Genomic DNA, 27,391 nt, shown 5'->3' with positions numbered 1-27,391 from the left:
AATTAAATAAAAACAATACCTTCCAATCTCTTCAATAAAGAATAGAAAGATGCAAAAAAAAAAGCAGTTGTATGAATGTCACGAATCTCTGTTGTTGTTATTGCACCTTCCACAACTGGGTTTTGTAAAAATATGTTTGAGTATACACTGTATATCACTGCACTAGTCTTACGGTAACTTTATAAAGGAATGAGTTGAAAGTGGAAAGAACGCTGTACATGCTTTACTTATTTCTTATTCTTGTTATAATGAAGGATGATTTTGATAGCACACACACACACACACATACACACACACACACACACACACACACACACACTCAAAAGACTTCCCTTGCCACATTAACCTAATGTAACGACTCATTTGCTACTGTGATATCACCTGATAGCATAGAGTGATGATATTTTAAAGCCAGACTACAGGAAAAAGAATTGCAGCCATTGTTAAAGCCTCTGTTTTCTTTTTCTTCTCTCTTTTCTTTTGCTTTTACAGACTATTTGAAACGCGTAGAATAATAAAAGTCTTTATAATACATCAGAAATGAAATGATTTTAACTTCAATTTCTCATGAGTAACAGTGCCTGTATTTCTTAATATAGTAATGAAACAAACACGTGGTTAAGTATAATGATTTATATAGAATAGGAGCTTTGTTTGAGCAAATCTAGAGTGCGAGAAAAAAGAAAAACGTTCACCATCTGTAAACTAAGTAAAGCACAAGAGAAAAATAATGTTTTTTTTTTCTCTTGGCTCGGCATATCATCCTTTACAGGAACATGTCATTTAGAAGTTGACATTTCTAAATTATTCGGCAGAACTCCATTGCTTGGATATAGGACATGTGTATTCCAAGATATTCATGAGCATCGCTCTATTCCGTATCAGTACGTGTTATTCCGCCTTGATGACTTGTTGTACTTTATCGACTTAGTGACTGCCTGTTGTGACAATTTCAGGAAATAAATGAACTACATTTCACTCCGTTGATTTCATGATCGTGCCACTTTGAGAAAGATTCACGCGCCGCGAAGGAATCGAAAACTGTGCAATCAGAGACAATACTGCTCCGATTTATTTTGGTGAAATGGCGTTCTTGGGTAGTTCGATATCTTCCTTAGATCGTGCTTGCCTCCGATCAAGAGACAACTGATGGGGGGGGGGGGGGGCCTGGTTTATTAACAGGAGTCTATTTCGCCTTTACCATGGACAGGCACACTAAATGACGAACCTTTAAATATAAAGAAAATTTCGTCCAAGAACAAGAAAACGCCGGCAGTTAAGGCCTAGGAGTGGCGATAGGAGTCTGTAATTGAACGATAGACACTCCAATTAACCAATTATGAACCGAAACCTGAGATACACGTATTATCCAGGCAGGATGATTGTTTGTTAGTCGGGTACTCGGAGGACATGTTATCGGATATGGATAATCTAATATCGTTGGATATCCGAGATTGAAGTATACAGCTTGCAAAAGAAGCGTGGTGTAACGCAACGCTGTCCAATGTAACATGACGTTTTCTTGAGCTCACGATGTTCATGACACCGATTCGACAAGAAGTGAAGATAGTAGATCTCACACTCATTGATTTTTATTAAAAAACTGTACACCAGGAGGACAAACATCCCATATTGTTAGTAGAGCGAGAGCTATACTTTTTTATTGACTAACTACAATCGTTTCATTAGAAGGAATCCTCTCTTATCTCCAATTATTGTTTACACTGTTTTTTCCTGTAAAATGTGTGTATATGTGTGTGTTTTAACGAATTCTGCATTTCTCTCAACCCTAGTTTAGTTTGAAACGCATCTATACGAATATCCTTATAAGATTTTACACAAATATACCAAAAAAAAGAAAGAAAACTCATCAAGTTGCCCTGCAGAAACGTGGATCAGTTGCTAAAACATCGCAGCTTTAGAATCATTAATTTAAAGAAAAAGAGATGTATAGTTATATGTGCATTTTGTGGAATGTAAGCTTTATAATATATATATATATATATATATATATATATATATATATATATATACATGAAGAGCTTTGTTCCAAAAGGCGCTAAATCCATAATTTTTCTATGGATTTAGCGCCTTTTTGAAGCAAGGTCTTCATATCATAACATACATACATATATGTATATATACATACATCATATAGATAAATAAATATATTTCACTTGGTCGTATTTACATTGTAACTCACGTTTGCATTACTGTGGATGTATTTCTCTATGAAAGGGGAGACCAAATACAAAGCTTTGCCATACAGTTAAAACTCGCATGTGACACAGTTTCACCTCCGTTAGCTAAAATGCTTTTTGGCCATCAATTAAATGCAATGCTTGTCACCGGAAATGGCCATTAACGTCTTTTATCGTATCCCAGCTAACGAAGTCTCATGTTTGAAGTACGTCGCACATTGATCTCTGGGCAACCCCGCCGCATTTCAATTAACAGTCATTAATAACGAACGTCATGACTGCCTTACAATGGGCTCCCTTTGCGGAACACTTCTCTTAACGATATGTTTGTATTGCAATAAAGTCACGAAAAGTGCATTAAGTAGTTGCAACTACCAGGCATAATTAGGGGGGCAAACGCTAAGGGGAAATGTGTAAATTAGCCGAAATCTTCTCGGATGGTCGTGACTCAGCATATGTCTATAGTCAAGTTTTGAAATTAGGACTTGTTCCGAAATAATCCCAGTATTCAACTATCAGTCTTAATATTTCACTTTGTTTCATTAAGTATTTCATAGTGCCGATTTTGATTCATGTTGATGAAGATGCCTATGTAACGAATACTGTCATCCTTGTTATCATCAACTACATTGTCATTTTTAATTATGTTTTAGCTACTGTCAATGCCATAATGAATTAAATGCATCATAGTGTTGTCCTTGCATCTGCCATTAGTGCATGGAAAATTGTAATGTCAATTAACACGAGAAATGATAAAGACTAGCATTAATGGACGTATCTTGTAAACCCAGGTTAGTAAAAGGAGAGCGGTCTAGCTGCTTGTGGATTCCTCTTTTGGTTTGTATCGTCACGTAATATATTTCATTTCTGGTGATTTCCAAGTCTTACACTTTGTCTTATTTGGACAATCAACCTACTATCCTGCCTTTAGCTACCTGTACCAGAATCTTGTTATCATTATATCCGAGGAACACAAATATAACCAAAGGATTTATTGCACTTGATGCGGTACTTTAACTCAAACTAATCATTAATTTCTATATCTTTACCTTGCAGTTGAAAACCTGTTGAAGCCTTTGGTGATTCCTCGAAGTCTTCAGGTAAGATTTCCTCAAATAAGTCAAGGAGAAGGATAAGAAAACTTGAGACTCTTTATCGATATTATACTCATGTCGTCTTAACTAGGGTTTCCCCCTGTGCAAACCACCCTTTAGGCTATAAGGGAATATTTAAGAAACTGAGCATTAATATTTCTGCGATATACATCTTTAGTTTCTCAAAAGAATTATTCATGATAATATGAGGTTTAATTGTCAAGATAGCATTCGCTGCCAACTTGAAGCTCCGTGACCTTTGTCGAAAGAGGCTAACTTCTCATGATCGTGACTTTAATGATTTTTGGATGGAAAGTTAGATTGATTATGTCAGCATATTGCATCTGATAATTGGCAATGGAGCTCCCAATGGATGTGAAAATGTCAGGGAGTCTCCATACTGCATTTCCAATTATCACCTGACGGCATTTGTTCTATTCCGTCCATCTGCCTTCTGATTTATATCCAGCCAGTAAACAGCACAGTTGTACCTCGTGGATTCCTCATTTCTTATTCTCAGTTTGAATACAATGAATCAAAATGATTACTTCTTTGTATCCCGTTCAGAAATATAATTGTGTTTGGGGTCAAATCATATCTGAGAAACTGGAAAATGTTTTAAGCCTTGGTTTGAAACAAAGTGCATTATAAATCTTAAACCTCAAAACACCAAGCTTGACCTTAAAATCACACAGTCAACCCCAGTAGATTTCATGCTAAAGTCTTGACAGAACAAAAAATGAGAAATCGATTTAATGCAATATAGTCATTGCCATTTATGTATTAGATAGGACTATTTTCACTAAATTTCCGGTTCGATGTTGATTTACTAATATCATAAGCATTGTGCTTGACAAAATAATGAGAGAATGTGTCAAATCATATAGGCCTCAAATTTCAGTGATTTTGCCATGTTATCATATACTCTGCTCCTTGAGGAGGTCAATATGGGGCTCGTTTAGACACTGTTAGCCATGTCTACATGGAACAAATGGATAACGCCAAAGACGGGCATGTGTAAAATTCCAGCACTGTATGAAAAATCGATGAACTGGATTGATAAACAAGCTGTATAAAAAACATCCATCACGTAAATAAGAAACAACAACGATATTTCTTTTGCATCGTTATTAGCATTCTACTGGTACTACAACCCCAAAGGTATTTTCACCTTTCCATGCATTTTCGAAAGAATGTACTTTAGTTTTCGTCTGTGGCGAGGCGTTAACTGAAAGATTTGCTTATAAGCTGTGCTGAATTAATTATGACTAATCTAATTTGTCGTAGTTTCTAACTTCGTAAAGCATTAATGTGGTTTACAATGAATCGGAATATACCACACACCTGTTCTGGGCAAGCATTGCGGGCCAGTCTTCTCCCGTATTGTGCTCCACGTGTCCTGCAGCTGAATACAGCACTTTACCTTAATGCCAATTTCGATTCATTTTGAATTCAAAGCGAACGTACTGCCTTGCAAATTGACAAAGTTAACTAGCACTATATTCAATTATGAATGGAGGCGCGTGTTCTTTTGATGGGTTAGTCTCCTCATAGGCAACGAGATTCTCACGGCAAGCAGAATTATCCATCTAGACCATTAAGACGAGCTGAAGTCGTTTTGTGTCTACGTTTATCCACAAGTGATCCACCTGCGGTACTTTAACTTGCTTCCAATGCACAAGAATGTAAGTCATTATAATATACAAAGTGCTCCATTCAGCATCAGTCATAGAATTTATAAAGACGATTCCTAGAATTGACGTGGTGAGATGTCAATTTTTCTATACTTGTGGCGTCCAGATAAAAGCTGCATACACAGACACAGACGCACACACACCCACACACACACACACACACACACACACACATACACTAACCAACTAACTAATACAACAACTACATTTTCGAGCCTTCTGCAAACAGCTGGAGTATTCCAAATGGAGGCTAGAGAACCTGAGGTTTCCGTCGCTGTGGCCTAGTTTGTGGCAAGTTCTGCAATTGAAAGGAATAAATTGAACTAAGATTAATTTAATGATTTAATAAGGTGGGAGTACTTTTAAAGAGTAAACATCATGGTGCAACCACAAGTAAGGAATTTTCAACAAAATCAATTAAATGATATGATTGTAGCAGGTCGTTACGGGGCCTACCAATTGCTCTAAATATTAGTCAACCCGATATACTTTGGTCAAAGTTTTAATTCCCCATTTCCCCTAAAAACTCTTGTAATATCATTATCATTGCCACTTGTCGGTGTGAATATCGTGTAATCATGTCCAAAAGCTTGCGGAATAGCAAGTAGGTGTATTACATCTTAACTCCTCACGGATATTCCCTTCTTCATTTATTCATGACTGTAGTGATAGTAGCGATGGTATTCGTTCATAGGTGGGCCCGGAATAATGCGCTCTGGCAGTAAGTTAAAAAAAAACAACAAATCATCAGGATGATATATCATAATCCCATTATTCATGTGAGATGGTTCCTCAAAACTCGATTGCAAGTCAAAATGCTGTTTTTTGGTGTGTGTGTTTGTTTGTTTTTTGATTCGTGGTTGCTGGCATGTTTTGTAGCATCACTCTTGAATCATTCCTTGTGCTGACCTTTGTTTTAGAACACTATGAAGATTTTTGTCAGTGGGTAATAGGACCATCAGTTCGTATAATCCCTTCAAAACAATAACGATAAGTAAATCTTGTGTGTTCCTGATCGCCGAAAAAAAAACCCCAAACCAAACATGGTGAAAGCAAATGAAACAAGAAAATCCTCTAGTAGGGGCTTGAAGAAGTATTCATTACTGTCTCTTGCATTTCCAAACGAATCTTTCTTCGTGCAGATATTACGCATTCAAGTAGGTCTATGAATTGTGTAAAATGTGCATAAAGGTTTGTCTGTAGGCAATGGACTTGTATGGCCTTACTACCAGAGATATTAAAACAGCGATAAATGTGTAATGTCAAACCACCAGTAATGGTAAACGATACTGTCTGTAGATGAAGGATCTTAGAATACTGCAGGTGTGTGCTTTCTATAATGTAATGAGTGTGAAGAAATTCAATCAAACATTCAAGATCCAAGATTCAAGATTCAAATTTATATTCACTTCAATTAAATAAACAAAGAAATTATATACATTGCATATGTACAGGATATTTGTAATACTTGCAGAATGTGATTTAACAAAGTACATATGAAAATGAGAAGTAGATGAAAAAAAAAACCTCTGAATGAACAAGTGTTTAACTATCATTGTCTTACTCAAAATTTGATCGTCTCTTACCCCTTTCTGTGCCAGGGACTTTAAACAGTGTGCATAATGCTATGTGGTTTTCTGTGCCAATCAGCACTAAAAACACTCAAGGGGTAATAAAGCCTCTCTTACGTGTTCATTGCCCAAGATTTCTCTTTCCCTCTCCTTTCTTTTTTGTCGGTTTGTCTGTTTGTCTGTCTATTTGTCTGTCTGTCGGTCTGTCTGTCTCTCCCTCTCGCTCTATCTTCTCTCCTTCTCTCTGGTTGCCCTTTTTGCACAAACCGATCGAGCCGAGTTAAACAGAATGGCTCGCGCTTGAACTGCGTGCTCAACGACCGTCAAATAGGCTGATACAATTTGTCAAGGTGAATTTTACGGTGCGTCCGTCAAAAATAATTCGCATGGTAAGTCGGCTAGAAGGCTGAAGGAGCCCTGTCCTGATCGGCGCTTACGTTAGCTTTCAACGGGACTGGCTGTAAATTTCGATTCATATTTGATGACAACGTATAGGAGTCAGTGAGTGATTTTTGGAGCCCTTAGGGGTAGGAAGAGGTGTCCATCCGATGGACAGTGTGTTGGTGGTGGAAAAGTCTCTAATCTACAGATTAGCCTGCAAGTCATGACACTTCACAGATTACTATAGTGACTTCCCTGAGTTAGGCAAAGTGCGCTTACTCAGCAGACGAGCTCGACTGCCTCATTTGAACACGGTCTTCTTATAGGCTTTCATGGTGTATATATCAAGCATAAATCCTGTTGTCATATTTTGCAAAGGTGCAAAGAAAATTTAACAAAGTGGGAAATTAATTTTCACTTAAAACGCGTTGGAGGGAAAATCTTCTCGGATGTTAACCAAGATTTAAATTTGCTGAAGTTTATTTTAAAATATCTCTTGAAAAGGTCTAAATTCATTAGAAATACAACTTTAAATTTAAATCTTCGAAGTAGTAACTTTATTCACAGGGCCGTGGGCAGTGAGATTGGTATCCTTCCCTGCTTTTGTAAGTCACACTACTTTATCAGTAATTTCCTTAATTGTTATTAATTCACCAGAAAAAAAAAACACTCAACAAACTCGCACTTTACATGGGCCGTTGCAAAGACAAACATGTGACTACTATCCATATAGGACGATCTCTGATACACATCTTACCAACTTTCCCGTCGAAAAGTAGGTGGTGACTTATGTAGGCCTTACTTTCAGTTACAAAGACTTAACACTGCCTCTTCATCGTATTCTTATAAGTCCGTAACATCTGGTGATAGGTTTCCATTGATCTTCATAGTATTCTATCCGAAAAGTCTTTCATCAAATAAGTCATAGAATATCAGAACCACAATGTCTCTCGCATATGTCTCAAAATTCATTATCTACTTCATAGTTTGCATCAAGGGCTGTAATTACCAGAACGTTTAAAAGAGATATATCTTTCTAATATGATTTGAAATATGTTCATTAAGTATTTCTCCATCTCTTTCTAGTTAAAATGTTGATGACTGCAATGTCATTAGACTTTATAGCGTAACACGTCTAAAAATATCTGCGGCGCCACACTATAACTCGATTATATACTTTAACCTTAACTTTAACTTCTCATTGACTTTCCAATCTAATAGTTTCAGCCGGCCCTCATTCATATCCATTATTTCTCTTTCATAAAAGAGAGAAGGCTCCAAAATGTACTAGCAGAGGGAGCTGAATCTCTCTAGTGCTTGTTTTGCCTGTAATTCATTTTGAAGTTGTTATCTTGCCAAAATGAGAAATGAAAATTGAAATGTGACGGTCCCCTTGTATCTACTGTTCATGAAATATTCATCGCCGATTATTTCAAGCCATAACAAAATCTAATTGGCTGTGATGAAAACGTCGGCAGAGACCCTTACGTTATAACTTTACATGATATTACCTGCGTGGGACCAGCATGGCATTATTGAATTCGATTTGTATGTGAATAGTAGATATTGGTATATCAATCATTCTGGTCTAATAATCGTTAACATGCAGCGGAAACTACCATGGCCGAACGTGTTAAGGGAGCAAGGGGGGTGATTATGGTGGTGGGGATAGTAATAGAATTGACTCTGTTCCGAGGCACAAGAATACCGAGGTTTAAGCTGCCTGACAAAAACGTGCTGGGACCGGCGTGTCTGTGAGAGAGACACGTACAGCAGAAAACATTGTAGATCAGAGTGTGTCTCTTTGCAGGACATGTGACAGAGGATAATAATATAAATGTCAATAAATGATGAACAACATTTTGTTTCTCTGTACGAATGCGAGGTAAGAACATCAAGTCAATTACTAATCACGGAGAATGGGTAGAACAAATTACAGAGTTGGAAGTATGTTGCGTTAAATGAGAGCGCAGCGTTGTGGAGGGCACTTTATTTATCAAATCATTCACTCCGCATTATGTTTTCCTTTCTTTTGATTAACCCAGTCTATCCATTCGGAACCGGTTCACCTTTGTTGCATTTTAGTTAACACGAGTTTTATGCGTATGACTACTACGAGCATGACCGAAGCGAGAAGGCGAACATAGACATATGGATCTACCATTTCTATGATCTCATTACGCTACACTCTAGAGACCTCATATGGGTGCCTCGGTGCCCCGCCCTTTCTCACTAGTCCGTGATATGCATACAAATAATAATGTTCGATCCAACTTTAGGGCTTAGCGCATCTAAAAAGAGTACTTAACATGCATCTCAAGTGTAACCATGACAGATTGTTTTACAGCTAAGCTCTTGTGGTGATATAGAGTCTTTGCTTCCTACTTCCGATTACCAGGATCTCATCATTATCACATGTCCGAAGTTGTGAACATTGACTTATTTTATATCGAATGAAGAATGCGCATCGCAACTTTTAGTTGTTCTATATATCAAGAAACCATTTCAGCACTCCTTACCCGAAATGGCTTTAAAGAACACCAAAGGTCAGGGGATGAATGTTTCATTATTGGCATGCAAGCGATAGCCAGTCACCGAATACTAGCTGTCAGAGGTAATGTGAAGAATTTTCTTTCGTCGCTTTTGCGCTGGGAAACAAGACCTAGCATGAAGTGAAAGATGCGTTTATAGGTATCAGCGTGTTTGCTGTAAATCAGCGGGACGTGCCGCGGTAGTTTGGGTGACGAGAAGTCCCTTCTGATGAACGAGTCTCCTCCGTGAACGTGACCTGACGTCACCCCCTGGACCCCACGCCTTGCAGAGGGCCTGACCTGGAAAGGAGGGGGGGGGGGGGGTGGGGTGATTTCTTGACATCAGCATAATGATTTTGTCCAAGAAATCAAAGGGTATAAGCTGTCATTTGAAAATGTATTGAGTAAGTTTTACATTCTGGAATTACACTTTTAATTTGACCAATCACAGCAAACTTTGACAAAACCAGAGTGCAACAAAGTAGCGGTTTAGAAAATTTTTGTGTCCCCGTGGTTTATAACATTTTACTCAACTCAAAATGGGTTCATGACAAAGCTAGAAATACATCTAAATCTATAAGTAGGCGAAAATCAAAGCGAATGGTATGTATTTATAATTCGAGATCCGGATACGGGCCCTCATATCGTGTGTAAAGAATCCCATAGAATGCGATGTATGTTGTTGTTGATAATGGTAATGGTAATGTTAATTGCTCTTTTCATACGGAACCTATGAAATTAAACGCAAGTATGTTAGAACCGTAAAAGTAATGCAGTTTTGTTTTTAACCATTCTTGTAAAAAGGTTGATAATTGTACACTTCAGATTGACAGATTGAGCTAAAAGTGATGGTTACGTACCTACTCAACAAAGAAACAAGATAAGAGACTCTGGTTTGTGAAAGAATCCTGTGGAGGCCTCCATCTTGCCCATTCTACCAGCCCGAAAGATTCTGACACAGTTTTTGAGATGACGTCTTCAGTCGCCATTATGTCCCAAGAATCTGACTCCCTCAAGACGAGACTGTTGGATGACTCTTGGAATCACTATTGTCACTTAGTTTGTACATTATCACCATCATTGCACAATTTAGATACAATGATTATTTTACCGGCATTATCATTCCTGTCAAAACCATTGTCAGGCTACTCTACGTGCTGTTCTAAAGTTGACATGAGTGATTAGCAAACGTACCACGACATATTTTGATGGAATTCATCGTCTTCATGGGCTTTTCCGCTTTCATGAAAAGCTGGGGGAAAAGTAGTCTGCATAAAGAAAAAGACCTCGACAACATCGACATTTATTTCATTTTTATTCTAACAGACGGGGGAGGGGGCGGAGTAGAGATTTAGATGGATTCAAGTGTATGAATTTCTTTTGCCTATGGTCTAAAGTGGAGGCCTACAGTAAAGTACAATCAAATTATTTCATCTTTTAAATGAGCCATAGTGACTCAAGATAGGCCTCAAAACCCGATTCAGTGATTCTCAAAAATACTTGACGCTTGAAGTACTGAACCCTAAAAGAAGGTATAGAAGACATGAAGGCCAGCTTGATATAAATTCAATACTTTCCATAAAAAATCTAGAAAACTTATAATCGATGTTTTCCATTGTTAACAAGAAGAGAAGAGCATTTCGTTGCCTCTCCATGGTAAATTCGATAAGCTGACGGCATTTTACAGACATCATAATGTCTACCTATCTGAGGCGTGTAGAAAGGAGGATCTTTTCTAGCAGAATGTATTCCGGGCATGTCTTGTGCACACATTACGAACTACGTCAAACAGACGGGGAATAGGGGAAAAAGTGGCAATTCTTTATGCGTGCCCCTGATTATTACTCGCCATTACCTGACTAGCTGTGTACAAGGGTACTCAGGGCCAGGGCCTCTCAGGATAAATTGAATTAGATATGTTTTTTATATCAGTATAATTTAACTGGGTCTCGCGACGATGTGTATGAAATATTAAAAATGTCGGAGTATTCGGTGGTCGCTCGAGTCATACTACATCGTGCATCAGAAAAAAAAAAGAATAGATGTACACTATAATTCATTGCACAGACCGACTGACTTTATTGCCTTTCATACTCTTTACTTCATATTTCTCATCATACTAACTAAATTACCAATTTGTTTACTCGCATCGAAAAGCTACGGCCTACCTTTTTTTTATATGTGTTCTTTCTACTAAATCAGTCATGCTTCATAAGAGCAAAAATGAAAACTTACAATAAAGATGTATTTCATGAAAAAAAGAATATGATCGTCATAAACTGAGAAATGTCCTTGGTGCAAAGCCACAGCAACGTCCACGAACAGATGGAAACATAGCAAACTTTCCTGTGTTTGCAGCGCCATTTTTTCGTCCATGATGATCACTAAATATACTCTTTGCTGGAGCAGCCTGCGCGTCAAGCCCGCCAGCTCCGCACTCGCTCGCACCTGCAAATTTGCGTATTTTGCAAATAACGGAACCCTGTCACTTTTGACAACACTAATACCGTGGGGCATTCGCTAGATACTTTGGCAACGGGAGCTCCGGCCGGAGGATGCGACGCCTCTGCTTTAATTGCTCAAGTACAAATTTGCATACATTGTTTGTGATGAACATAACCTTCCCAGTTTCTGCTGGCCACAGAAATGTGTGTGCACAGAGACTCGCACCAACTTTACGCAGCGGGGATTCCTTTATAGATGAACTAAAAATGGAAATAGAACAAAGCAAAAAATGAAAAAAAAAAAACCACGAAATCTAACACCACTCACAATCGAGCATTGCTGTAAGTCTACAATGAAACCCAACTATATGAATAATCATCAATAAAATTAATCCTATGTAATCCCCACCACGAAGAATGAATTGTTCACACATAATTATGTTCTGTATAAACTGTACTTGTGACTAATTAGAGTATGTGTGAGTGTGTGTTTTGGCTGTTGGGGTGTCTGTGTGTGTGTGTGTGTGTGTATGTGTGTGTGTGTGTGTGTGTGTGTGTGTGTGTGTGTTCTCATTAGTATTTCATGGACTATCATTAAAGCTGAATCATTTAGACTAAATCTTAGACTTCAGTCTTGTAAATCTCAGACGGTTAAAGTAGTACACAAATCGTAACTAAAAAGACTGTCACCTCCTTTGTAATCAAGAAGGGGCGGACGGGGGAGGGGGTATTCATATCTTTGCCCTCCCATATTTCAGTCCGGTTTAGCCCCTACTGACCGCCCTTTACACGATCGGAAGACTGGTAATAAGGGATTTGACTGTATTAAGATTAGACCAGCTATAGAGTGTCTGACAACTCTTACGAACATGTATGTTTTGTATCGGGGTTTTCAAATGGGAGTATTAATCACACAAAAATAAAAATACAAGAACTAATAAAAACTACCTTTTTGACGGGATAAAGTGTAGACGCATGGCCGGCGCCACGTTTTGAAAAGTGTGTGTGTTGCGGACGGGGGGGGGGGGGGGGTGCATTTTAGATTTCTACTACCACTTCCGGCTTTCATCAGCTGACAAGCAAAAAAATAAAATAAAAATAAGCCTCACCCACGCTTCATCGGGCTGACAAACGTCAAAAGCTTACTGTAACCACATTCTATTTTTCTTCCGGGTGAAAAAAAGTTGGGGGGGGGGGGGTGGGGCAAAGTGGTTACACCCTATTTTTTTTCCTATGTAATGCGCAAAAAAGTGGGGGGGGGGAGGAGCCGACCCCCCCCCCCCCCCCCCCCAATCCCGCCCTGAGACGATCTTGCGCCTCTTCCGTATCAACAAATAATACATGCAATATTAATTTAGAAACGCAAACTTCATCTTAAGAAAGAAAGACTGTGAGATGGAAACAGCCACGGACAAAAAGATGTTCACAAAGAAAGAGTAGTATGCGCAACTCATCTATAAGTCGATTTCCACGCTCTGCTGTCCTTCGTTAATGCCTGCCTGTGAACATGCTACCGTGTGCTTCCAAAATGATGTCTTTTCCTGAAATTTCATTATGTCAGTGTGCATCCTGATTATCGTTATAGTCTTGCGAAGGAAAGAATGAGTTTTCCACCCTAACTTCCATTTTTGTTTCATTTTACGGTCGCCATTTTCAGATTTCGACGGCAAATGGAAATGAGTCAGAGCACGTGGCAGCCAGTTGGTCTGTGTGTGACTTGGTACCTTGTCGTTACAATTAAATCGACACGCGATGCAATATTTGTGGAGAAAAAAAGGTTCGAGCATCCCGCTGTCTCCACTGGCCGTGTTTGCTGAGCGTGTTTATATCGAGAGCGTCAGATATCTTGACTTGCCGACAATTGCTTCGCTAATTGACAACACGCCTCTGTTTGTATTCTAAATAGAAACCGAAGATCGACCAAATTAAGGCTTCCCGTGATTTGCTTGAACATTCTGATGTCATAGTCATGATAGTTTTACATTCTAGCCTAGTTTGACTGTGCATATGAGTCCTATTTTCAGATTAACACTGATTAATGACGAGTATTATAGTTCAGTTTTCGACAAAACATCGTGTTTAATTGTTTCAGGAAGAAAATTCACTTACGATATCCATAGGCTACCGCTTGTAACACGGTCCAAACATGTCGATGTGGTCTCTTTAGAAATTGATCATCAATTGGATCCATCATGACTGTACGTCATACCAGTAATATCATACATTATTGGTGTCGCACAAAATATTCCTGTCACTTCCTCTACCCAGGTGATATCATTTGAACTCTCTTTTCAAGTACTTCCGTGTCCCTGCACTCTCTATATAAATCATCACCTCACCAAGAAACCCATGTAATTAAGCGAAGAGCGGAGCTCCAGTGGTATAAACAAACATGAAATAGGATTGCAGTTTCTTTCTAGCACAGAAAGAATGACAGGACCACTCAGTGCTATGGGATGGACATTTAGGTTGGGAGGGAGGGATAAGTGGGCAAAGCGGAAAGGAGGAAAGAGTAGTAATCGGAGTGAAGGGTATGAATAATGAGGGGGGGGGTACTACGACAGGCTAACTAAATATAATATTGAAGGTGTTCTGTGTTTTGATGATAACGATATAGTACCCATGATGATAAAATAATATCATCGCTCTTATTATTGCAATCATCAGATCTAATAGCGTCATGATTGTATATATATATATATATATATATATACATGCATAAATGAATATCTTTTTTCTAAATATGAAGGTATTCCATGCCTAATAAACAAACGTAACTGAAAGTTAAAAAATAACCCACTAATAACACGAAGGCAGATTTTGGCTTGTGTACTTTTTGCCCTAAGTGCAGACACTACAGAATACTAACAAATTTGAATACACTATGTTTTCATCAGACGACATTTTTATGGCTGACATCTAATTCGAATTGTATGTCGTGTCTTCTTTTCCAAAGCGTACGTGCCCTCGAATCCAGCCAAGTGTAGAAACTCGAACTTACTTCTGAATGAGCGCTTTCCACTTATTCTAAATATTGTATGCCCTCATTTCGTGATGATATCATATCACTTCACAACACTCCCCCTACTCTCCCCCTCCACCTCCCCCTCCACTCCACCCCCCCCCCCCAATCCATCCACCTCGCGCCTAAATGCCTCCTACGATATTGGCTCTCACGACTGTGGGGAGCATCGCAATTTACGTCGAGCCTAGCGTTCACGTGATTTATGGATATCATGATACCTAGTGAGTTGTGTAAACAAATGAGAGCTACATTTATTAGGTTTATATCTGTCACAGGGCGGCAATTCATATATCTTGAGCTGCCTGCTTCAAGTGGATTTATAAACCCGAACGAAAGTCATACATGTAGGATTACGAAGACGGACAATGGAAGAGAGTGAATACAGTGTGATATGGGATAGTCAGAATACAAGCAAGAAACCTGACTAGACTGCTGATAGACAGATAGTTGTGCAGACAAATCTGCGGGGATACAGAAAGAGAGGCGTGTTGTAGAATGCGCAGAAACGTACACAGTTAGGGCGCCCGTGCAACTACATGGCAAAATATTTCACGTTCAGCACTATACTTACGTCGCCGTTTATACAAAATAATTTCCTCGTGTTCACGAAACCTATAGTGGTAACATAAGAATTTGATATGATAAAGTAAGATTTCTAAATTGTTAAAGATATAAAAAGAGACATGTTTATATTATGTAAAAGGAGCTCAGTGGGGAGGGTGCAGGTAAATTATTCATTTTCTCGATAAAAAGATTTAAAAAAATCTAAGAATTTGTTTTGGGAGATAATTGCAGCTTTTTGGTCGTACATCGGTATCACATGCATACATTGCTTTGTAAGGTGAGATACAGATGATTCTAGCACGTTATCAATAATATGAATGGTTTTGATTAGGAAATATTAATCTACCCTTGTCCTTAATCAGTTTTAAATGCATGAAGTTATATAGCGAACCTGGTGGCGGTAAAACCCTAATAAGGATGACCCTGCCAGTGTACGATGCGAATCAAAATTTCGATATAAAATGACACAGTATTCATCCTTGAAAAGCTACGGAAGGCTAACTTAGTTGTTTAGTTCAGTTTACTTGTTTGCTTTCATTTGGAGTATCGAACTATTGTATGTTTTCTGATCAATTGATCTTCGCCCAAAATATCTTTGGTACATGAGATAACAATTTATACTGCTGCTCCTTTGCGTCTACCTTCATGTCATCACTGACAATAATTATACCATGTCATCACTGACAATATACCATGTGTCCGAGCGTCTCTCTCCATCTATCTTTGCTCTACATCATTCTTCCACCTTCGACATTTTGTATTGTTTATATCAAGTCATTTTTGCATTGATTTCACCATTGTTTAAGTAGGGAAGGATAGTTGCTTTGATTGGGATTATTTCCACCTATCAAAACGAAGAACTTTCATCCTGTTCATACCATCTCCTTATATAGATGCGTTTGCACGTCAGTGTTGACTCATGATTAATTGATAGTTCCCAGAAATACACCTAAATACTCAATGAAGTATGTAATTCACTGCCACCATAGGCAAATACAAGTTGCGATTTCAAAGGCTGTTTGAATTTAATAATGGACTCCTACCCATTGATTACCGGTAAATAGAATAGGTAAAGTTCCCTCAGTAGCATGAGAAGATGATGATAATCAACACTCTTCAGAAAAGAATAGTACTCCACGCAAGCTTGCTAATTATCAATCACAATACTATCGTGCGTGCGTTATCACTTCTATGAGACTCGTACTTAAAAAAAAATGAAAAGCAAAAATGTCCCTGAAATTATTTGTCGTCAACGGTTATTATGTGAAAGTCTGTGCAACTACTCATGCGTTTAATACATACACGTACGTACGTACACACACACACCCACACACACCCACACACACATACACACGGAGAGAGAGAGAGAGAGAGAGAGAGAAAGAAACATGTGCTGCTCATGTCATCTTGCATCCTTCCATCCTTTCTTTTTCACTTCATTCCACTTGTGTTTTTGTGTGGGTGTTGTGCCTAATTTACAAAAATAAAACATGACAACTCCATCGCTTTGTCGTGTTTCCAGTGATGATCAGCAATACTGATACAAGATACTGATATAAGAATTTATATGTTTATGTACATATATATATATATATATATATATATGTATATATATATTAGATATATATATATATATATATATATATATATATATATATATATATAAATATATATATATATAAATATATATACAGGGCTCGACATTAACGGCGGCCCAGTGGCCCGGGGCTTCTAGAAAATGATGTCGGGCCACCAAATTTCCAAAAAGGTCATCATCATCAAGATTTCAAATTAGAAGATTTCAGTAGCTTAAACGAACCTACAGAATAACATGTTAGTGTCGAGCCATATATATATATATATATATATATATATATATATATATATATATTTATATAATCTATTTCCCGGCTGTCAATCGTTTCTGCGAAGTGATAAATCACATTTTTTCATTAACAATTAGAGTATCTTATAGACACAATCAATGGTTTTTGGTGGGGCTTTTTACCCAGTAAATAACTTGTTATCGTGGAGTAATGATAAAATATACACATTCCAGTATCGAATAAAACTGAAATAGCCTGACACCTTGGTTAGTGTCATGTTAATGTATGATAGATAAACAAAAACTCTCATACACACATGTAAGTATGCACATAGTTAGACATTAACTCTCATACACACATGTAAGTATATATGCACATAATTAGACATTAATGGCATGCAGACACATTATACTTGCTATTTCTTGAGTACAGTGTATAAGAAAAGAATACGAGAGAAGAATGGAGTGAAGAACATCCAATGTAATTTGATGATTTTTGTGCACTATTGTGTCGCATTACAAGTTTCGAAGACAGTATTTCGTACAAAGTGTCACTATAAAATGTGATACAATTGTGCTGTCTTTTTCATATCTAGGGCTGACAACGCCCTTGTCTTAATGACTGATTGTGTTATCGTTGTCAAGCATTATATCAATCACTTCAATTCGTTTGCGCTAAAAGAGCAAAAACAAAACCCTTATCTTGCAACTAGATTCTGCGTGCTGTATGCAACACACAGCGGAGGGTAAGGGAGTCATGCGAGGAAAAGCTGCGTTTTAAACATGTGATAAGTCATGTAATGTTCATGAAGTCTTGTGAACACGCCTGGTAGGAGGTTTGAAGTTGCCTGTGCTAGTGACCGCCAATTATATTTTGAGGTTCCATCACGCTTATTTTAAATTCAAGACGCGCTTCCCTCAGCCACAAGTAGAATTCAAATCGGAGGGCGAGAAGGGGTGGGGTGTTAAAATCTGGCGTATTCATACGTTTTGGACTGCGTCTCTTGTGAAATATATAATTTGCTTAAAGAAGTTGATGTGAAAACACAATTAGGGTGACATTGCCTCCCCTGAGCCTGTTTGTTCAGAAGCAAGCCGAGGCGGATCTTGTTTGAGGCCCGGCAGCTAAGTGTGATCTCCTTTTGGCGGGAAGGCTCTTCGTATCTCTTGCCATACATAACTCCAATTTTCCCTCGTGGTCTTTCCAAACACTTCTCTGCTAACCTGAGGGCAGCAACAATGGGACAAAATGACGTTCAAACCGAACTGACAAGAAGTAAAACAAAAAATGCAGGGTATAGCTATTGCTACTGAACATTTACCTTTTCTGTAGCTGTCTTAAATATAAGTTTCTTATTTCAATATTTTGTACAAATCACGTGATATCATGCAATGTATACGTGCTTGAAGCTAAAACGGAAGCAAGAATACGAAATACGTAACACAAATTCCACTAATGTATAAGTATATGAGTCTGTCTCAGGTTGTAATGATGATCAATTAAAAGTCTGAAGGTTCAACATTATTGAAATAAATGAAGAATTCATCGCCAAATGTGCCATTTTGAAATAATTTTTTTTTTAAATAAAGCAAAAAAAAAAGAAGAACCTTTCCAGTAATATGTTACTTGTACGATAACAGGGAATATTCTTGAAATAATAACAATATTTTCGTATTATTTTCTTATCGTTCTATTTATTTTTTGCAGCTGTAATCGCAAATATCTGGACTTAATAAGAATATAGTTCACAACCTCGTTTTAAAACAAAACATTTCAAATTGTCAAACTATTTGTGTGTGTGTGTGTGTGTGTGTGTGTGTGTGTGTGTGTGAGTTTCGACGCTATATTTACGACTCGTGTCACTCACTGTAAACAAATGTTATCTTGGCAGTAAGCAAGCAAGACGTATCTATATTTTTAATCATATATTTTTACAACTTTTCAAATTCAACCAACATCATCACCGCCGTAAATTAGTTACTCCACTACAAAAGACACACATACAATCTGAAGATTGCTAAAAAAAAATAGAGAATTGCGTTGTAAAAATAAGGACTTTTTTTTCTGAAGACCGATCTTGCAAAGGTTAGAGCTGTAGGATTACAGACAGAGAATACATTACGTCAAATCTGAGCAGACAGAAATACCTGCTTGCAAAGAAAACTTTACCAATTATATTCGTTGTAGCAGCTTGTCAAGTTTTGTATTCCTCCCTCAGGCTTGATTCCGTTAAATGTTACCTTCAAATATTTGGCTTAGATGTAGACAAAAGTATATAAGTACAACACCTTATTGTTGAGGTGTCAGTGTCCTGGTGATGACGAAAATGTTACAAGAAAGATCCTCTTGATGTCAGGATGAACATGAAGAAACAATACCTATAATTTTGATGGTTCAGGATATGATTGACGTGCACAGGAGCAATAGTTGAAACCTAAAACGAAATCCAAAGTTTTCTTTGACGCCAGAAAAAAAAAATGAGTACACTGCGTAATTGAAATGACTCGGGAGTAAGACCTGTCCAATGTTTTGCCTATTGTGTACGTCGAGGACTCGTGCGCACCTGTGTAGAAATATGCTTTTGAGGTAAAAGGAGATATTCCTTGCAAAGATCTGAACAGTGGCTGGTAACAGCTGTAAGCAACACAAATCCGTCGGGTGAAGATAAGGTATCAAGAAGAACTGAAACATACATAAACTTTCAAGACTAGAACATCGCCGTTAACAGTCAGCACTGGCAATGCTTCCTATCTAATTTAACAGCATTAGAGTGTTTGTGTAATTGTTAAAAGTCATCCTATCTTAGAGTTATTATTATATCGCAGTTCGTTTTCTTTCCATTATATCACAAATGCAAAGCTAACTCGTTCAAGGGCTCTCTCAATGTTCAACACGTAAGTCACTGTAGGCCATGAAACAACACACATACTAACATCATTATGAAATTTAGCCATAAGATCCCGAATAACGCTGTCCACTTTTACGCAGTTACTATCAGATTTGTCATACACGAACACTTCACTTGTTCAGACTGACCTTTTTGACGGGTATTCCTATCAAGCTAGCCATGTCTCACACATCTACATGCCACAAGATCTGTCCTCATGGGTGCAGTAATATGAACAGGTGTCAAATTTAGAGTCAATCTGACCTATTTTTCTCAGCACAAACATAATATGCACAGCAGATGAATGACTGGATGAATAGAAGACGTATACAGAGATGGTTATTTCTGACGGGGAATATATCCATGCTCTGGAGGCTAGCTATCTAGGAACATTAGAAGATTTCACTTTCAGATGTTACAATAACAAGTTTTGATTGAATAATGTAGTGAAGTGTAGGTTTCTTCAGTGATTAGGCCAACGTGGACATGTTAGTTAATTTAATATATCTAAACAAAGTAATGCTAACAAAAACAGTATGGGTTTAGTCTAAGATGGTTAACGTGGTTACGTAAATAAAGAAAAATCCGTTTTCCTCTTCTCAGTTCTAAGATATTCACCACCCTGATGCAACTATCATGTTATTTGTACCCCACGTAATAGTAATGTAAGGTAGTTTTATGTATGGTTGATAAGGTTATAACACCAGTAAGGGTTTGTATGTAAGTTTGATAAATGTTGTAACACTGTATGTATAAACAGTGTGCCCAGCAGTAAGAAACTGTGCGTCACAACAGAATGAATAGAACCCAATTGAATAGGCTTTAGATTAACAATATAGCACTAGGATTGAGAATATGATACAGGGCACAGCATGTATAGCCCTATCTCTACTCCCCAAGTGAGTCACTCTTTTATATCAAAGCAGTATATTGTTCACTTGTAACATATACTGGTACAGCTATTAATTAACATGACTGTAGTTATAGTAGACTAATAAGTATAAACATAGATACAGTGTATATACAGTGTGACTAAGAGAACAGGGTCAGTCTTGATTCCCACCTTCTTCAGGTGAGGACCTCAGATAAGCTATAAAACCCTAGCCACCCCTCCGTTGGGTTACGGCTTTTATATCATATATGGGTTGTATCGCACTTATACTTGATATTGGATATCGTGACTGGATATTGTGAACTTGTTTCCATGTTCGAAGCATCTTGTGTTCAATAAACCTGCTGGTAGACTTCAAATAAATGTGTTACGCTTCATCATTGAACTGCTGTTGTTAACACTCTACACGCTACCTCTGAATTAATGAGTGTTACAGTAACTTTAATCAGGCTAGGGTTACTTTCACTGAAATAACTTTGATTCAAACCATCTATGTGATGCTGACGATGGCACTTTGAATCTTTTGCTTAATTCAATATTTGTTTTTATTCTTGTCTGTCCATAAGTCTACAAGTATGTTGCAATGGAGGCTCAACCTTTAAAGATATACTTGGATCACTTTCAACAGAAGATATGGGGAAATGTAAAGAGCTTGGATAAGGATTTTTTTTTTTTTGGGGGGGGGGTGGGATATGAAGAGTTCCTGTCGCCAACGGAATGATCTGAGTCAATTTCTTAATTTGTTTCAAATATCCGTGCGAAAGGGAGAATGGTTATGCGTTTCCGTAAGATTTATGCAAACATTTCCCGCGCGTGAGTAAATCGTGAGTCGATAATTGCGGAACCGCCTCGATGACAAATCCAATAGTAACACAGATTTGGTCCTTGCAAATTCTTCACACTAGCTTCCCCGTCCAGCCAGTTTACCTACACTTCTATCTCTTCATAATATTCCCTTCTTGGTGCACATTTTTCAAAATATATTTTAATTCATTTATTCGTTTGTTTTTAGTTATTTCGTTGCCTCAGATGATTGTGAATAAATGACAGGGTAGTGCAGTCACATTAAGTTTAGATTGACAAGGGTGGAATAGTGGTAGTGTAGAGAAGAAGCTAAATTGACATTTATCGTTTTCTATTCCAGCCCTCCTCCGTATTTTTCCTAGATGCCATTTGATTGTTCTTTTATATCATTAGGAAACCACAACTTCCTATGGCAATTTAATGGCACTAGAGATCGGTTAAGTTGGGTCTGTACGGAATGAAGACTAATCATACCATACTCTTTATTTGCCCGTGGCTCTCCAAAATTTCAGTGCATTTTGTGAACTTGTGCAATGGATGATATTTGCTCATCGCACTAAAATGTGTATTCTGTGGTACATCAAGAAGTATCGCGCGTACCATTTTCTCTATTCATTTCCCTGCACCGTCGTTTACAGTTGTACTGCGGAGTTGTGTTGACTCTACCCATGCAACGCTCAAGTTCATCATATGAGAGCTTGGGTTTGGGATTGAGAGACAATTTGAGATTACCAGTCTGTCCGTCTTTTCTTTTACTTATCTGCACTATACATGCTGTCTATGTGTCTCCTTAAATCCAATATGTCGGCTCAGCATGGTCTCATAGTTTCCCTTCTTTCCTTTTTTTTTTTGTTTCTCTGCCGTTTTTTCATTGACAATGGTATCCAAGTTGACCGCCTTACTCACTCAACCTCAGCTATATTTTCCTTTTCTTTGCAACTCTATCACTATTCAATGTGTCACACTAAGAATTACAGCAGGTAGGCTCCATTTGACATTTCTGCCAAATATCCTCCAGGCTTCAATTGAGTTACATGAACATTGATAACACCTTACAGCCTTTAGTATCCGGTGGTGACTCAAAGATCTCCTTTGCACACTCAAGACTCATCTTTATAAGAATTACATCACCTCATCATTGAGTTTGTGGTTAAGCTTGACCCTTGACCCCTGTGAGAGCTGAAAAAAATTCCGGTCCGATAAATGCATATCTTGAATTGTTAACGCATTATCACCTAGGTGCCAGTGGCTGGTCCTGTGTAGTAGTCTGTCATGAGCGAAGTTTGTTATCAACACTGGCACTGGCCTTCTTATTTCAAAACTTTGTTCAAACCTTCGGTATGCATGAAACCAGGTCATTTTTTGCGATTTACTTCACTTCCGGAATAACATCATCGAGACTAAATTGACATATTAGACCTGTTATCGATGATAGGCTCTTTCTAAACAAACTCAAAATTAAACCTAGAGAGTACCTTCACCAAACGTCGATGATTACTATATTTGATAATGAAGTAACTGTGTGAACATAGTATTTTGTCGTCTTTTTCTTTTTGAGGGGGTGTCTATTTTACTTTTATGCGTTTTGTATATACTAAAATACGTACTTTTTCAAGTCTGTAGTTCAGTTGTGATATCCTATTTGCAGAATAACCCTACGATATAAACATGATAACTGCACTCCTTATAGGCAATTTTTTTTCTTTGATCATAATATAGCATACATTGAACAATGACCACAGAAGTATCATTACGGTATGAGAGTATGCTACTGCAGTGTCTTTCAGTATTGTGAGCTTGCAACAGTTTCTCTAATCTGAAAGCAACCTCAAACAAGAAGTTCCGTTCATCTCATGAAAGATACTTCCAAATTTTGTCAGCTATTATCTTTTGTTTGTTTCTGGCAATGCCACTCTAGCGGAGCATCCGTCCGCGAGGCGCTTTCGCCCAGATTAAATTGCCCCTCTTTACCGATAAATTGATTGAACAAACGCAGTCCTTTCAGCCAACTCAAACACTCACTCTTCAATGTACACATACCTTGTCAGACCCTAGTGAAAATTATCCGCATTTTGTTTTACTTTCTGCCTGTCTAAAAGTCGTTTTCATTACCAACCGTATCCCCTCAACGAGTCTAATTTCAAGTCATGAGTATCTAGCTCAGTGTGTCTTTCTGGTGTTGGAAGTCCCGGTTCATCCCGGAGCGTCATGTACATGAACCATTCAGCAAATGGGCTAGCTACATGTAGAAAAGATATATAAAATTTAGTGCTTTCATTCACATTGCTTGACTCTAGCTTCTATTTTTTAAACTAATTTTGTGTGACAAAAGCGGCCAGAAAAACAAAACACACAAAACAAAACATGCAGCGATGTCGTATATGAAAATGTTTTCCTTTGATACGTTATTGTCGTGTTTGCTCTAGCATCATTTAAACACGTAGTGGTACGTTCCTATGTAACGATGCTCCTATTCACATGCACCAAAACAGCTTCTTTATTTTTATGGAATACGTGACGTCTTCAACTGGCTACGCGATGTCCATGTCAGCTCACTGTCTGCAGTGATGCTCCTGATATGATTAGATGATGGAGTGAACGCCTTCTGAATGCACGGAACCTACTCCATTCAGAAACACTATAGGGCCTAGTATGTAAAGTGAGGTGTTTCCTAGGCGAATTCTAATTACTACGACTAAATTATCAGAGCACGTGAGCAACATCCGATAGAGATTAAATTCACATTTTTAATGGTTATTCTGGTGAGAGTTGAGTTCACATGGCGACCATGCACACACAATTATTCTTCCCTGCGCACTCTTGTCCTCCCCTACTCGTCATTATGTCTTGCATTCACGCTTTATTTAACAGTGGTTAAAAGCAATGTGGTAGTTATGAAATAATAAGAGGAAGATAGGAGCGAAGGGACATCTTTAGAAGGTCTAACTCTCGTCCGCTCATTTAACCTGACTGGTTGCACCGCGAAATGGTAAGAGATTTAAAGCGAGGTAAGATTGTCCTCTTTCAAACACAGTGTGAGTTGGGCAAAATCAGGTAGAAATGATAAAAAGATAGGACTTCAAGAACATTGTTACCACAGCTCATAAAACAGATAGTTAATTTTTTCTCGAAACTCTGCCTCCACAAATATCTCCTTTTGGAATACAGGATAGTTGCTGTTCAGGTGAATACGTAATTTTTTCTTTTTTTTCCATAGCAACAAAATGATGCAAATGAATGAATTAAGCTACGCAAGGTTATGAGACACGCATTAGATGAGAAATCCAATGTTAAATACAATATTTATTCTTGACAGAGAGAAGACAAGAAATTTATTTTGTCACAATAGAAGACGTGATGGTTTGATATTAATGATTTTGCATGCAAATACTTCAAAAAATGGAAGACAAATAAGACGGAAGAACTGAGACATCATAACTACATCCTGCCATGTGTAACCACAGCGACTGTTGAGTCTTCACAGCATTCCATTTCTAGTTATTACCACCCAAATTTGTTTTCCAATTACGCATTTTACAGACGGTAAACTTTACGTGAGAACATATTTTTATTCAATCTGATGACCGCTGAATTCTCCATACTCTTTAATGACCGTCAAATCTATTTAGCACAGGTTGGATACCTCACTGATGGCTAGACATTCTACATTGGAGTGTGAAAGAGGACGACTTTTCGACGAAAGACTGATGAGTGACTTTATGTGACTCACCAATCGATAAACAGTTGAGAAGTTAATTAGTTTTCGCCAATATTCATGAGTTAAGTGTTGTCTTGATTTGTATTCTTCGATGCATCTTTAGCTCCTCCGTTTAGTTTCCACTTCTCGTCCCCTCGACTGACCACTCCCATTCGATTCCTGTTAGAGCATTTTATATCTCACTTGTATTGGATTCTTTAGTGATACCATTGGTCAGCCTGATGGTATAATTCATTTGCCATTACCATGCATAAAGGCCTGAGAGAATTACTATACTGCATTTCCACTCCCCCTACTCTTCTCTCAATTCAATCTGAAAAAAAAGTCATGGGAAATGGGGTAGTGAAGGTGCTGTCTCTTCCCAATTCTTTCCTTCTTTGATAAGAAATTATCTTGGATCGTTGCAAACGTCGTTTAAAGAATGGTGCGATCCCTCCAGCCTCGCCGCAAATTACAAAAATGACTTTCATATCACGATCAAAATACTGGGAGAAACAGAAGGTTGTCTGTAATGTGCGTGTGTGTGTGTGTGTGGTGTGTGTGTGTGTGTGTGTGTGTGTGTGTGTGTGTGTGTGTGGGTGTGTGTGGGTGTGTGTGTTTGTGTGTCTGTCCATAAATATGAATGCGTGCACACTGCTCAGGTATCTATTGAGGGACATGCGTATGCGAATGTACGTGGGGTATTCGCGCAGACGAGGGGGGGGGGGGGGGGGTTAGTTCTATCATTGATATACCTCCCGTACCTTTTTTGTATATCCTACACTCATACGGTCTTGTGATATCAAGTCATCTGTCTGAAATAGAACTAAAAACTTCATTTTAATGCTCAAAGAATTACTTTGAATGAACATTGATAACTTACGAATGCCGACAGCAAACAAACAAACAAACAAACAAAAAACCTTAACACCAAACGGTTACGTACGTGATTACGTACGTCAAAAGAATTTACGCAATGCAACTTTGATGTTAATTCATTGTTGTTGACGCATTGCTAAGGCATACACTCAACAGAAAACAAAAAGAACATTTTATTCAGTTCATACTTCCGTTCGAGCAGCAAAAGACTGCCGTCACTGGAAGTGATGAAGCGCCCTCCTGTCTCTCTCTAAAGAGATGTCTAAGGAATACCTAGCCTGGAGGCTGAGACCACACCTTCCTGAAAAAAATACCTTATTCGGAGGATAAGAGAACAATGTACTTGTATCATGTGTATAGGGCGTATTGTTTTATGCGATTGTTGATTTTTTAACAAATTTGACTCTCATCATATTTAAGTCGAGATTCATGTTTCACGTTTATTAGGCAACAGTAGAATCAACGAGGACGATGTCTCAGCTACAGTCTTACAGCATCGTTACAAAGAGAAGTCTCCCACGTCACTAGAATAGACTAAATGATTCTGTTGACTGAAGTAAGACGAGCATTACCTTATATATCACAAGCACGTAACACAGGCAGGAATATCTAGGGGTATTTTCATCTATTTTTAACATGCTTACCTGGGAATATCAAGTTTAACCCTTAAAGGACGGGCTGATTTTGCACCACGCATCGTCCTGACAGCAGTGCAGTACAGACATTTGGTAGTAATATCTGGTTGAAATGCTTTTTTTTTTAACTTTTCACCTGCATTTACTCATTCCTCCATTGATTTTGATGAATAAAAAAGTTAAAGTAAATGATCTATAGGTTTCTGACATGGTTTGATATGTATGTCTTTTCTCTACTTTTTTTTTTTTTTTTTTTGGGGGGGGGG

At 38.0% G+C, this 27,391-nt stretch overlaps 1 protein-coding gene across 1 annotated transcript in view; it reads left to right on the top strand.

Annotated features, from left to right (window-relative positions):
• Nucleotides 1-27,391, top strand: part of LOC139729598 (probable vesicular acetylcholine transporter-B) — a 66,621-nt gene that overhangs the window by 18,831 nt on the left and 20,399 nt on the right. The window contains exon 2 of the mRNA XM_071640525.1: nucleotides 3,258-3,301. The gene's annotated coding sequence lies outside the window, so the exon portion shown is untranslated. The remainder of the gene's footprint in view (nucleotides 1-3,257; nucleotides 3,302-27,391) is intronic.

Source organism: Diadema antillarum, unplaced genomic scaffold (assembly GCF_040938485.1).
Source record: "Diadema antillarum isolate AM-2024a unplaced genomic scaffold, OU_Dant_1.0 seq00000248_RagTag, whole genome shotgun sequence".
NCBI lineage: Eukaryota > Metazoa > Echinodermata > Echinoidea > Diadematoida > Diadematidae > Diadema > Diadema antillarum.
The sequence above is the reverse complement of the archived record's forward strand: the minus strand, read 5'-3'. Positions and strand labels throughout refer to the sequence as shown.